General features: G+C 41.7%; 1 protein-coding gene across 4 annotated transcripts in view; it reads right to left on the bottom strand.

The window, feature by feature from the left end:
* Positions 1-14,029, bottom strand: part of LOC6598442 (partitioning defective 3 homolog) — a 40,766-nt gene that overhangs the window by 12,114 nt on the left and 14,623 nt on the right. For 2 of the 4 annotated variants that reach the window (XM_026992798.1, XM_026992800.1), the window contains exon 1: positions 6,401-6,448. The exons of the other annotated variants lie outside the window; for them this stretch is intronic. The gene's annotated coding sequence lies outside the window, so the exon portion shown is untranslated. Of the gene's footprint in view, positions 1-6,400; positions 6,449-14,029 lie in introns of those variants that run through there. 4 annotated transcript variants of the gene reach the window in all.

The following is a 14,029-nucleotide window of genomic DNA, read 5'->3' as shown; positions in this document are numbered from 1 at the left end:
GTGGCAAAGGGGGGGAAACACTGCATGGAGGAGGGCCAGTGCGGAGGGGCGTGGGCGTGGCCCATTGTTGATTTGAAAATCAGGGGGGGAAGAAAAATGCCAAATGGCCGTGGCCGTGGAAAATGTGCGTGGCAGGAAAACTCTGTTCACGGAACTAGTTCGTGGAGATTTTCTCTACAAAGTTCCCACAAGCGAGTGGACTCGCGAATTTGGGACTCTTTTCGACGGAGAAAAAGGGGAGAAATATGATTGTATTCGTGAGAAAAACTTGTACGTGGATATAGGACTAGAAAAGCTGCAGAATACTGCAAAAGATACGGCCCACACATTGCGCGAGTGGGTGGAGCTGTGTTTGCGCTCGCAACAACATACATGTCGTGTGCATGACGATGCGTCTTTGCTGCTTGAATCGAGACAGGCAAGGGGCGTGTAGGTTAATCGATGTTCGACTCGCTTTATGTTCTTAAAATTAAATTAAAAAATATTCAAAATATTAAAAACATCGCAAAACATCACCCTGAAGCTCCCAAGGTTTTAAGAATATTTTCCTTCAACCTTAATACAAAAAAAAAAAAAAAAAAATGGGACATACGAAGAATTGAAATTTTTTTTAAACTTTTTTGTACTAAATAAAAAAAAAGCCACTTAAAAAGGTTAATCAAATATGGGGCCACGAGCACTATCTCTCTCTCTCTCTCTCTCTCTCTTTCTAACTCTCTCTCGGAAGCTCTGAGAGAGAAGTGAAAGGAGAGAGGTGGCATTCGGCATTTGGCATTCGAAATTCCCATTCCCGGCGCCCCGCCTCGCCGCTCTTCCGCCCTTCCTTCGTGGCAGCTGTTTTCTTATTTCATTATTTTTTTGCATGTGATTAGCGTTAACGTTAAGAAGGTGGAAAATAAGAGCATGCTAACCGTTTACACAAACAATTAGCAACTAATTGAACCAACAACAGCAACAGCCACAGCCACGAGCATCGGGAATATGTCTGTTTCTGGCCAATGAAATGTTGATCTTTGGCTGTGGAATCAGCTGCAAAACAAAAGCCACTGTTTGGGGGGACACCAAAGGGCAACAGATGGCCAACAAGAGAGAGGGAGAGAGAGAGAGAGGGAGGGAGGGAGAGAGCAGCAGAATGACTGTGGAAAACCAAGTGAAAATGCAGTCCAGACCAGAGCCATTTAAGGCTATTAATGTCACTCGCAACGCTTTCTAATGTCCAATAAATGAGTGTGTTTCGAGTGTGTGGCATCAGTGGGCCTTTGGCAGTGCATTAAGCACTTTAATAATTATCAATCGATGCGATATGCCATCGATATGTGTATCGTAGATGCACAGATACACAGATAACAGCTAGAGCTGTGTTTGTAGTGATTAGAGAATTTTCCCATCTACTGAACAATGTACTCGCTGCCTGTCCAAAGTCGAGCAAAAAAAAAAGAGAAAATCCAACAAAAGTGCCTGGGCGACTATCTGCCACCTGCCACCTGCCCCTGCCACCTGCCCCTGCCTGGTGCCGCAACAATCCAGTAGCTCCATTCCCAGTTTATGGCCAAAGAAAGCCCTCCCATAATTACACAAAACACACCGCTTTCGTGCCAGACCCATCAAGCGACCCCAGAAGAAGCTAATGAAACGAACTTGCCACCCAACCCACACAACTTGCCACCTTGCCACCTTGCCACCTTGCGGCACATCAACTTTTGCTTTTGTTTTTTCTGTTCTTTGGAGAACTTGGATCTGTTCGAGGAGCCCTCGCACTCCAGTAATTACAACCAGCGAAAAAACGCCCTGAGAATCGAAGACACAGCTATAAAGATATTTTTATACCCATATGCCACACACTAGCTAAATTGCATTTAGTATTTTAAAACGAGTTCCATCTAGGAGTTCGCATGCTTTTGATGCCCAAAAAAAACTTTTGCCCAGGTTTTTCTGGCATTTCGTTAGCCTAAAATATAAGGTTCAACGAGTTTTAGTTTTCATCAAAAATCTTCAAAACGGTACAGAATTTTCAAAATTAATGAATTTTTAGCTCATTTTAAAATTTTAAAAGGGAATTAATGTAGGTTTCTATCGAGTATTTTTGTAATAAATAATCTCCGTTGGTTTTTTTTTTAAATTGAATTTTTTCCATGTTTTTTGTTATTTTTTTTTATAAATTTAATAGATATCACTAATACAATGATTTGTAAAAAAATAATAATACAATTAAAAAAAAAAATGGGTGTCATTAGGGTCGAACAATTTGGAGGAGGATATTATTTGGTTAAATTATCTGTTCAGGTTTCTAGGATAGAGCTCCTGTTGGGCAGGTCGACTGGGTGTTTTCTGGCCAGCCTACGCCGGTATCTGGTTCTCGCAAGACGCCTCGCCAGTAAATTTGTTATATTATAACCTCACATTTTCCCATAAATCCCTTGATATTTTCCTAACCAAAAACTTTGTTGGCTTTTAAGATAGACTGTGAAGAAAATCTTGTGTGAAAAATTACTATAAAAATACCGAAAAATACCAAAAATACAGGAAAATACCGAAAAACTATTATAAAAATACCGCAAATTTCAGCTTTTGCTTATCTTAATAGGTTTTGAGATCAAATTTGGTAAATGAATTGAGCTGAATTTTTATTTAGAAAATATTATAAATATTATGTTGGATGTGACAATAAGGAATACCCCTGATGCAAATGTACCACATATACCCCAAACTTGCCATGAACATTGCCCTCTGTTATGAAGACCTTTTAGAATAAAATGAATAATCTCTTCTGATCGGTTCTGTTCTGTTGCAACCTTCTTATAAGCCACACGTGTTATACTTTCCACCAATGTCATAGTCCCCCACTTATTACAAATTATTATTTAATTATAATAATATAATATTTGTGGTTATGTTTTTTTTTTTTTTTGTCATGGTACAAATATCTGTTATTCCTAAAAATTTAATTTATTTTAAAGTATTTGAAATTTAAATTAAATAATACTTTTTTAATGCATATAAAAATGTTTATACTCGTTTTTTTTCTCTAAGTGTAAGCGGGAAGTGGTTGTATTCCTGAAGGAATAGTTTGGTGAGCAGTGGAGGTACACGAGGTGTACTGCAGAGGCTTCAGGAGCACAAAGATACAATTTGCACAAGTTCAGGTATCGAAAAGATACTGTATCTTATTGCAATACCCGTAATATGCAAATAGTGGAAGTCGTGCCCGGGAGATCACTACAAAGCCCCTCCGCCACGAAACACGCGCTTGTCTGACACCCTCTCCCCCCCCAACCCCCCTTCCAGCCCTCTGATGAGTCACAGAGTCACACGAGATACATTTGTATCTCAGTGTCTGGGCGAGCTCTAAACAAAATTTGACAGTTTCTTGACAAATTATTCGTTTAATGGGGTGAGGGGAAAACTTTTCGCTGACATTTGCTCTAGCCCCCCTCCCCTTCCGCCCCCCCCCCCCTCTCTCTCTCTTTGCAATTGTTTACTTAATGTTTGTTGGCTTTTGCTTTTCTTTCTTGCGTTTGTTACGTATTCAACAAAATTAATTGTTCCCCCCACTGTAGAGGGGGGAGGGGAAGGGTGGCCGAGGGGGTGGGGGGACGACTTTCATCCAAGCTGTCGAGCGCAGAGCTCATAAACTGCACTTACAGACCCGCTGGAGTGGTGGATTGGTGGAGTGCCGCACGCAAGACGAATACAATGAATAACATGAATCGAGCCATGAATACACTCTGAATACTCGAGTAGTTACAAGCTGATTACTATTTAGTACCTAAACCCTTGCCAAAGGCGGACAAAGCGGCACATAAACAAAAACAAAAAACATTTTTTCTTCAAATCCTTTGGCAGGGATCTCTGCAGGGATCTCTGCTGGCAGAGCTTTCGTTTCCGTTTCTTGTTTCTGAGAAGGGAAGGGGGAGCCGGAAAGCCCAAAAAGCCCCGAACCGGTTTGCTTCTTGACAGCCAAAAAGTTGATTGAACCTCAATCAAAGCCGCGATACGAGGGGTGGGGAGGGGAGGCGGGGAGGCGCTCTTTGCCGATTAATGAGTTGTGCGATTGAGTAACACAGATTTTTAATTGATTTAAACAGCCATTGAGCTTAATTGCACGTGAAATGCGAGAGAGGGAGAGAGGGAGAGGCAGAGGCAGAGGGAGAGCGAGAGATGCGTAGCGGAAGTTTTTTTTTTTAGAGGGAAAAGTAAAAGCCAAAGACAGAGAGACAGAGGCTGCTTGTGGGTTAATGTTTTGGAAAAAAAGCACTCATTATTCAATGTTTATACGGGGAGTACCCCCTCCCCTCCCCGCGGTACACGGTACAGGGGAAGCGGCAAAGCAAGCTGGTTACAAAGAGATCCCGATAGAGGGCGGCAGAGAGAGGGGGGGAGAGCTTGCAACACGTGCGCGCTGCCTCCGCACAACGCACTCGCACTCGCATTCGCACTCGCATTCGTTTCAGGTCAATTGAGTTCACTGTCACTTTCACTCACTGTCCGTTGTCCCGCCGCTCTGTCCCGCGCTCTGTCTTTCGGGCAGACATTGCGGAAAACAAGTTTCCAGTAGCCACAGGTGCTCCGGGGGTGAGGGGGGGGGGGGGGGGGGGGGGGGGGAGGGCTTTGGGTGGCAATGAAGGAGCACTGCTTTGGTGACACGAGATAGCGGTTGTTTAACCAAAGACTTAAGAGAGAGAGGGACAGAAAGGGAGGAAGAATCGTCGATGGCGACAAGCCGGCATTTAACTGTTAATTTCGTTTTTTTCTTTTTTTTTTTCTTGTGTTTGCTTTGTTTTGTTTTGTTATTCGATTTATTGGTATTTATGGCGGCTTTTGACTCGATTGGAAAATGGGAACTATCAAGGAATCCATTTGCCTGTTTTTTTCTGGATTTTTTCGCTTTCGTTTTGAATCGCCAACAGCTTTAGCCGTCTCTTCCGGCCTTTCGATGGCGGCCTTCAGATAGTGGGCCCCAGGGAAAACCACAAAACGCACGGCCCCCACCCACAAACAAAAACCATAACTAACAAAAACACTCTCCTGCCTGGCTGGCTGACTGCTGGCGCAAATATTTTATCAAAATTTAGACACAAACAAACCGTAACCGTAACCAGAAAGCTATTTTATCTGCAAAGGACGATAAGATTAAAGCCAACGACGGGACGGGACGGGCGACAACAACCCGAAAATAAACAGAGAAATCCCAGCCACTGGGTCGCACAGGGAGAGAGAGAGAGCCGAACAGATCCGAGTGCGAGCGAAGGCCAAGCCACAGAGAACGCAAAAGTGAGCAGTCGGCAGAGCAAGAACTCCACAGAGAGCAACAGAGAGAGAGCGAGAGGCTGCGACTGCGACTGCGACTGCAGCTTCAGTTAAAGCTGCAGCAGCAACTGGTAGAACAGCCCCTGGTTCTGGTTCTGGTTCTGGTTCTGTGTTTCTGTTTCAGGTTCTGTTTCGGTTTCTGGTTCAGGGGGTGCGTGTTGCATGTGGCATTCCTTTCAAGTGAAAGTCGCAGATGTTGACAGCGAAATCAAGGCCTAAGAATTGGGTCCCATGTATGGGAATGGAATACAGGTACAAAGATCTCAAAGAAATACCAATGAAGATCCCTCAATTACTCAATCCCCCTTATCTAGGGGTCCCCCCGCCCCCCCTACGAGGCATTGTAACAGGAAACCCAAATGGATTTATTATCTGCAGGGCGGGGCGCGTCTCTGTCTCTTAATTAGAAGGGAGGGGGGAACAAAGAGAAGTCAGTTCTAATCTTCTTCCATTTCGGTACTCCTTCGGCTTCGGCTTCGCCTTCGGCTGTTTGCTTGAACTGTGGGAATAAGTCGGTGACTCTCCCTCACTCCCTGTCTGGCTGTCAAGACATTTCCTGCAGCAGCAGCAGCAGCAGCAGGTCCGCGTCGGCATCGGCGTCGTCATGGGAAACTAAGCAGCAAACGCAGCAAAACCAAAAGACAGCAAAGAATCACCCCTAACAAAAACAATGAAAAAGCCAGACAGAGACAGAGACAGCGAGAGAATAGCAACAAGTGTTTACCTCTCACATGCACACACACACACACACACCCATGCAAACAGAGTGGCCCTGGCGTTATCTGCAATTTAATCTGCATAGAACACAAGCACACCTCTCTCTCTCTCTCTCTCTCGAAGAATGACCATAAACTGTCTAAGAGTTGCATTTCCTTGACTGCGGCACCAGCAGCAGCCTTGACAGCCAAAAACAGCAAAAGCACAACACAAAAAAAAACACACAAATTCTTGGCACTAAAACTAAAGCAACAGCAACGAGTATCGCAAAACAATGACAACAACAAACGCGCACTTTTCTTTCTTGGCTTGACCATTAAGTTTTGATACAATTTGTGCACATATTTTCTTGTTCGTATTTAAAAAAAAATCCAACCGTTAAAACCAAAGAATTGCATAAACGTGCAACGGGCCACGAACACGGACAAGCGACGCTGCGGCCGACCGACGACGTCGCATGGCGCTTCAGAAATGAACTGTAAATCCCACACAGGCAGAGAGCGCCGATCGCAGTCGACAGATGGGTGAAAGAGAGAGAGAGAAAGACAGCCAGCAAGCAGCAGAGAGTCGCAGAGAAGCAGTTACTCTCTGACTGGCTCTGACAAGTGCCTCTCAAACTGGCCCAACAGGCAGGCCCAGGCAGCGCAGCGCAGCAGCAGAACTTTTTCAAGCGGAACGCAAAGCAGCAGCAGAAGCAGGAAAAGGGGCTGCAAGCAATGCAAAAGCAATGGCAAAAAACAACAGCTGACAGCGATGAAGCGCCACGCTACACTGATACCCTCTACCCCTCCCAGATCCTCAAATGTATATTTATTAAAATACGTCAAATATTCCGATTAAGCGCATAAAATACACTTTTAAAAAGAAAACCACGTTATCTGCCACAGCTGTGTTTACTGCAATTGAAACGTTTCTACACATTTCACATTTTGTTTATGGAATGGAATGTGTATACGAAGGAAAATAGAAAAACTCCGATTACATTTGCAATCCATATTCTCCCGTTTAATACCCAAGAAATCTGCTGTTTTCCCCGAGGTTTAATATTTCCCATTTTTTTTTTTTTTGTGTATTTCCAGAGCACCTGTCCAGACTTTAAAATTGTATAACTTCTAAACCATCTAGGCTACCACTAAAAATCAAATGTGTAATGATAGACATTTGTTTAGCCTTAATCTAAGCAAAACTCATGTATTTTTAAATTTTTTTTAGTACAATTTTAAGAATTAAAAACAAAAATACTGCCCATCGCCTCACAACTTATTTGTTTTGTTTTTATTTAACTTTTAAACTAAAAATTAATATTTTAACCGTTTTAAACCTATTTGGCATCGATTCGACCAATTATCCTGTGATTTTCCCGATAAGTTTTCATGCAGAATAAAAGTATTTTTTGTACCAAACTTTATCTCTATATAATTGAAAATATTTAGCCAAAATAAAACTGGAGATAAGTCTTATATTTTTTTTTTTACTGAAACTGTGTCCACAAACCCCTTCCAAAGACTGTGCATACCCTGCACATTCCGCGAATATACCGTGGAATGCAAATTTTGCTTTGAATGGAAGAGGAGAAGGAGGTGGAGGTGGAGCTGAAGAAGGAAGAAGAATACATGGCAAAATCGACGACAGGACGTCGCCTGCCATTGTTGTAAGTATTTCTTTTGTTGTTGTTGGTTTTTCTAGGGTTGGGGGGGGGGGGAGAAAATGCCAAGAACGATTGACGACAGCGCAAAGCGGAGACCGCGCCTGATAATGATAATGATGAATGGTAATCATCATCATTAACAGTTTCCTTTTTCCCCAACAATGGGATTGGATTGGCCTTCTTCTGTAGGTATTCTGCAATTGTTTTTGTTGTTTTTGTTGTTTTTGTTGTTGTTGCTTTTCCTGCTTATTGGTCACCTTTTTTTTCTGCTCGCTGAAAAATTCTCTCCGCAATGAAATTAAACGAACTGGAAAGCGCTTCCTTTTCCAGCAGCAAAGCAAAAAAATAATACAAAAAATAACAACAAAAAACTACTCCACAATGCTGGCAGCATAATTAATGAGAGAAAACCAACAGCAACAACAAAAGCCCCGGCAATAGAGTATGGAACTATTTGTGGCCTGTAGTTGTGGCACACTATTTATTGTATTGCTGATTGCTCACAGAGGGAGAGGGAGAGTGAGAGAGAGCAACAGAGAGAAGGAGAGACGGAGAGAGTGAGAGAGAGTGAGCACTAAGGGGTATCAAAGCAGCCTCTAGAGTCTCGTAAGTGTTTTTGTTTCTGGACTTTGCATGGGATTTATGGGGAGATACTTCTGTGAGCCAGGGTAAAGGTACGAGGAGTACCTGGTATTTATCTGGTATTAAAAAAAGTTACATTAAAAAAAATTCAATTAATAAATAAAAAATAAAAAAATCAATCTTGGACTTGCTTATTGGTCAAGACTATCTGTAAAACATTTTTTCTACTAATATATGATATATGGAGTATCTATTCATTTTCCAAATTAATGAATGTAAAAACCTTTCCTTTTTTTAATGATTTTTGACCATTATAAATCAAATAAAAAAAATAGAACACAAAAAAAAATATAATACAAAAAATATAGAATAAAAAAAATGTATAGAAAAAATAAAATAAATAGAATAACAAAAATTAAAAAATAGAATAAAATCAAATAAAAAAAAAGTACCAACAAAAAATAAAAACAATTATATTATAGTTAAGTTTCAATAAATTCCGAAAATAATATCGAAATGCTAATATCGATAATAAATCGATAATACGAAAATGTGTGTGGTTTTATTGATATTTGAAGTTGTTGATTTCGGTGGATCTTTCCATGGCAAAGCTCATACTCATACATACACAGACACAGACACACACACACACACATATGTACTTGGGTATGCATAGGTATCGGTGGGCAAACGTTACTCGATTTCCTGTGCAGCGTTGCGTTTCGATTGTTTTTTGGGTTTGTTTTTTTTGATTGTCTGTTTATAAGTCTCGTGTTGGGGCTTCTTGGGGAGCTCTAATTGCATTTAATCAATCACTCAATCGCACCTTACATCAATCAAAAGCTTAACTGAATTGAGCCATCAATGGCTTCCATTTTCCATTCGTAATTAAATCTCCACCTTCTCTTCTCTTCTCTCTATTCGTGCTCTCTCTCCGTTTCGTTCATTCATTCGTTCGGTCACTCGTGCGTTTCGTTCTATGGCTCTCCAACTGTAGGGGCATTAGCAACAAAAGCCGAAAATCGCTTTGTCATCGGCCGAAAGGAGAGCACGCCACTAATGAGCAATTGGCAGCAGCAGCAGCTCCGCTCATGGGAGGCATGCATGATGGGATGGGATGGACAGAGCCACCGATTCCCATCACCCATTACCCGTTCCCCCCCCCTGGATTCCTCACGTCTCTCGTCGTCGCTTCATTATCTAAAGTACATATATTCTGCTCTACCGTCCATCTCCCGAGCGATCTTCAGCTGGTCTCGTTTTGAATACCCTTCAATGCCCCATTCGTGCGGGTATATGCGACACGATGGCGGATGGGAGGGGGGGGGGGGGGGGGGGGGGGGGCAGGATGGGAGCCTAAAATCCCTGGAGTAGGGTGTATCTGTATCTTCTATTGCATTCGAATGCCATTCATTCCGTTTGGCTCGTTTCGAGAGTCTTGCGTGTTCAAGTCCAAGAGCTGCTTGACTGGTCCATTGTTTCCGCTTCTCTCTCGCTCTTCATCTTTCGACTGTGCTTAAAACAATAGAAGACACACATAGATACACCTTTGCACACATATGTATGTGTGTGTGTGTGTGTGTACACAAATCGGTGTGAAGTTCGTTCACCATTTCACCTAATTTTCGATGGGTTTTTGTTTTGATTTGTGTGTTCGGTTCCGTTTTGTGATCTGTCTGTTCTCTGCTGCTCTCTCTCTCTCTCCCTCTCTTTATCTCGATTGAAACCATTTCTTTGTTTGATTCATTTGTAGGGGCGTGCCAGGTGGAGGATGCACTTGCTCCGCTTCGATTGGCATTACCCACCACGTGGGCCACGCTCGTTTCCGCTCCGTTGACCTCAAGGTCACAACACACTCCCTCCCCAGCTCACTCTTTCTCTACCCGGCAATAACTAGCAAACTCTCTTTGTCTCTTTTTCTCTCTTTTTATCTCCTTTAAAAACCTCCATGTATCTGGCGCCACCTAGCGTGTAAGCGGGCAATCACACAGTAGAGCCCTCTGTTGGAAATATAAGCAACTACTATGATTTGTTTTTCAGTCATTCTAAAACTGTAATTGGAGAATTTCTCAAGTCCTGGAAACTGTTCTAAATATTAATCAACAAATTAATTTCGAAACTAATTTTTATTATAAAAACTGAAAATAAGAGTTATTTATTTGATTATTATTCAAATTCAAAGTTTTGATTGGGAAAAAAACTCTTACTTTTAATTAGTATAACAGAAGTTATGAAATAAAAACGAATTTCTGAAACTAACAACAAAACCTCACATTTTTGAATGAGAGATTCCCCTCCAACCAGCTGCTGGCGCCACCTACACAGCCTAATCACTAAGCTTCGAGTGCGCCGTCTGCCGCCATTGCATGACTCTGCAGCCGTCTAGATGGCGGCACTTGTTTAGAAACATTGCTTAGAAACAATTTCCCGGCTAATCTTTTGTTTTGTTTGCGTTTTGTTTTTGGTGGCGGCGTGCGAGGGGCGGGGCCGCCCCATCACGCGACATAAATAATTGATTAGTTGTTACCATTTGGGGCCCTACGGTCGCCCTATTTTTGTGGCTTGCAACATCGATTGATAAGATATGCCGCCTCTCCCTCGCCCTCGCCCACTGCCACCCCCTTTCTATGGGAGGTTCAAACTGGAATCTCTGCATTCTGAGCAGCTTGCCGCAGTGCCACATCACGATCCACTGCACCCATGGCATGTGTCGGCCATGGGCTTGCATTTCATTTGTCAATTGTTGTCGGTTGTCGGTTGTCCCCTCTCCTGGCCGTTCAACTGGGTCATCTGCGGCATGCCTTACCTTACCACCAATTCTCCTGCCGTGCCTGCCCCTCCCCCTCCACTGGCTCTAGTATCGCTTCTCCCACTCTCTTTTCCTTCATTCCATTCAATTAGCTCTTATCTCTGGCGCGCTGTTCTGGGGGTTTTTTTCGCTCTTACCTAAAAGTAAATAAAAACGAAACAAAAACAAAGCATATTAGTTTTTTTGGGTTTTTTTTTTGTTTTTTTGGGGTAGGCTTGGGGCAAAGTGGGACGCATATCGCGGCGCGTAACCCAATTTTCTCCAATAAAAAGATACCAAATAAATAATAATAATAATTATAACCAGGTTAAGTGATAACAAAAATGTTTTTTCTGCTTAATTTTGTACATATGTATTTTTTTGTATTTTTATTTCGAGTGCCACGCGTATAAATAAAGTAGTTTTCGGGTTAAATAATATATTTAATATATTTTTTAAATATTTTGTTAATTTATTTATGTATTTTGCTTTTTTTATTTGTATTCCGAGTGCCACGGAATAATTTCTTAATATATTTTATACATAATTTATTTAATATATTTTTTAAATATTTGTTTTAAATTGGTAATTTATTTATGTATTTTTCTTTTTTATTTTTATTTCCAGTTCCACGCTTTTGAAAAAGTTATGTTCGGGTTAAATAATAAATAAAATCTCAAATATTTCATTTATTTTTTAAATATTTGTATTAAATTTGTTCATTTATTATTTTTATATTTATGTTGCATTATTATTTTTATTTATTATTATTATTTATTATTATTATTATTTTTTATTATGATTATTTATTATTATTTTTTTATTATGATTATTAATTATTACTATTTATAATTATTATTTACGTATGTTGTCTTTTTTTATATTAATTTAGTTGTTGTTTTTTTTAATGAAGTTTCGGCCAATTCACATTGATTTCATTAAATAAACCAATTTATTTAATCTTTATATACAAAAAAAAATACACATATTAGTAGAAATACTCGTGTATAATTATTAAATTAAAATAAAAGATCCCCCTGCGCCTCCTCCTCCTCCTCGTGTATCTTTTTCTGTGGCTGGGTTGAAAGGCATCTCCCCTCATTTTGCCAACTGTTTTCGGCTACAGTTCATCCTTTTTTCCGGAAAGGAACCTTTTTATCTTTATCTTTATCTCTGTCTCTCACTCTCTTGATTTCTATCTTTTTCTCTATCGCTTTCTATCGATGGACAACGTGGATGGATTATTGGCGTTCGCCGCCGGACTTCTTATCAACTTTAGTTTTTTTCCTGTGACACATACAATTTATTCTCTCTCTCTCTCTTTTTCTCTCTCTCTCTCTATCTATCTTTCTATCTTTTGCTAATTTCTTCTGCGTCACCCTGTAAATAGTATTAGAGTCTTTCTACCCTTCATTTCAGGTGCTCGACCCCTTAGATCCCTAATTTGATAATAAAATTACACTTTTGTAAATAAATATATCAAATAAAATATATATATAAATACATATTTATGCCTATACTATATATAAATAATTATTATACATTTATTTGGGCATAAAAATAATAAAAAATGTATTCCTTTTGGTAATCGAAGGGTCTTGGGCCCTCAAATATTTTCCCCCTCCACCACTCCTCCTCTACCCTCCCCCTCCCCTCTCCCCCATTGGTTGGAAAACATTTCTGTGACTTCAAAGCCACGCAGAAGGGGGGAAGGGAATGCATTGAGAGCATTGCCCCACACCACACGACACCCCTCGCCCTCCGCTGCCACCAACTTGTTGCATTACCCTACCTGCCCCCCCGCCTCCCTGCCTCCGCCTCTACCCTGCTGTTTTTGCCCCTTAATTCTCTTCCTCCCTCCCGCCACATGCCACACAATCTGACTTCTTCCACGTCTCATTTCATTTGACACTCGCTGAATCTCTCCCCTTGTGTGGCTTCCCCCCCCCCACTCTCTCACCCCTCCACTCCCCCCCTCTTAAGTGGATTTGCTGTTGCTGCCACTGCCACTGCGTGCGCTTTATTAGCCGCCGTGCACCAGTTGGTGTCTTGTCTGGGGTCTCGTCTTTTGTGGCACCAGCAAAAAGAGAGAGAAAGAGAGAGAGAGAGAGAGAAAAAATGTTTTTCTAATGTCAAAGACACGATCAATTACAAGCGGCTTAAGTCGGTGGCTCGTGACTCGTTTTTGCTGTTGCTTTTGTTGCTGTCGTGTGTTGCGGGTGGGGCTCCTCTCCCCCCTCCCCCGTCCCCAGTAATCATGGGAGTTGCAACTCCCTCCCGTTGCAACACGGCACTCTGATTTGACACGCAGTCCGCGCAGGAAACGTGAGAGGAATCGCCAGTGCCAGCGTGGGAGGAGAGGGCAGAGGGAGGATCTGGTTTACAGGGAGGTTAAGGGTGGAGGAGGCGGAGGAGAGCCCAGCCCAAAGCCAAACCCAAACCCCTCCCTAGACATTTTTTAGGGAATGTCTGTCGTCTGCCGTCTGCCTTTATTTATGGATCGACTTGCTCTGAATATTAATATCGTGGAGCGGTGCGGGTGGGGGGAGCAGATGAGCCTAGATCCTGGTGCCCCAAGCGCGTTTTCATGCCAGAAATCTGTTACAGATCGGTCGGGGTTTAGCGATATTCCAAAACATGCTACTTTCGAGTACCCAAAGGGATTCGGCACCTCCTTCGACTGTTCGGTAACCCCCTCTAATGGCATTACAGCCCTCGAGGGCACATGAGTAAACAGAGATCTCCCAATCTTAGATCCAATCGAAAACTTGTGGGAAGATTCAAGCAACGAAATTGGATAAGCAAAAATTAAGGGAAAATAATCCAAATATTGAGACACCTAAAGGAACCTGCCAGACGCCTATTAAAAGTATTAAAAGCCACAAGGCATTAAAGAGGTGACCAGAAATAGAGGTGGTTACACGGGATAATAGCTAGAAATTGCTAATTTAGCTTAAAAAAATACAATAAAATATTTAAGCTGTTAA

Source organism: Drosophila persimilis, unplaced genomic scaffold (assembly GCF_003286085.1).
Source record: "Drosophila persimilis strain 14011-0111.01,24,50 unplaced genomic scaffold, DperRS2 tig00000793-arrow-arrow-pilon, whole genome shotgun sequence".
In the NCBI taxonomy this organism is placed as follows: Eukaryota; Metazoa; Arthropoda; class Insecta; order Diptera; family Drosophilidae; genus Drosophila; species Drosophila persimilis.
Note: the sequence above shows the minus strand (reverse complement) of the source record. Positions and strands in the feature narration are given on the sequence as shown.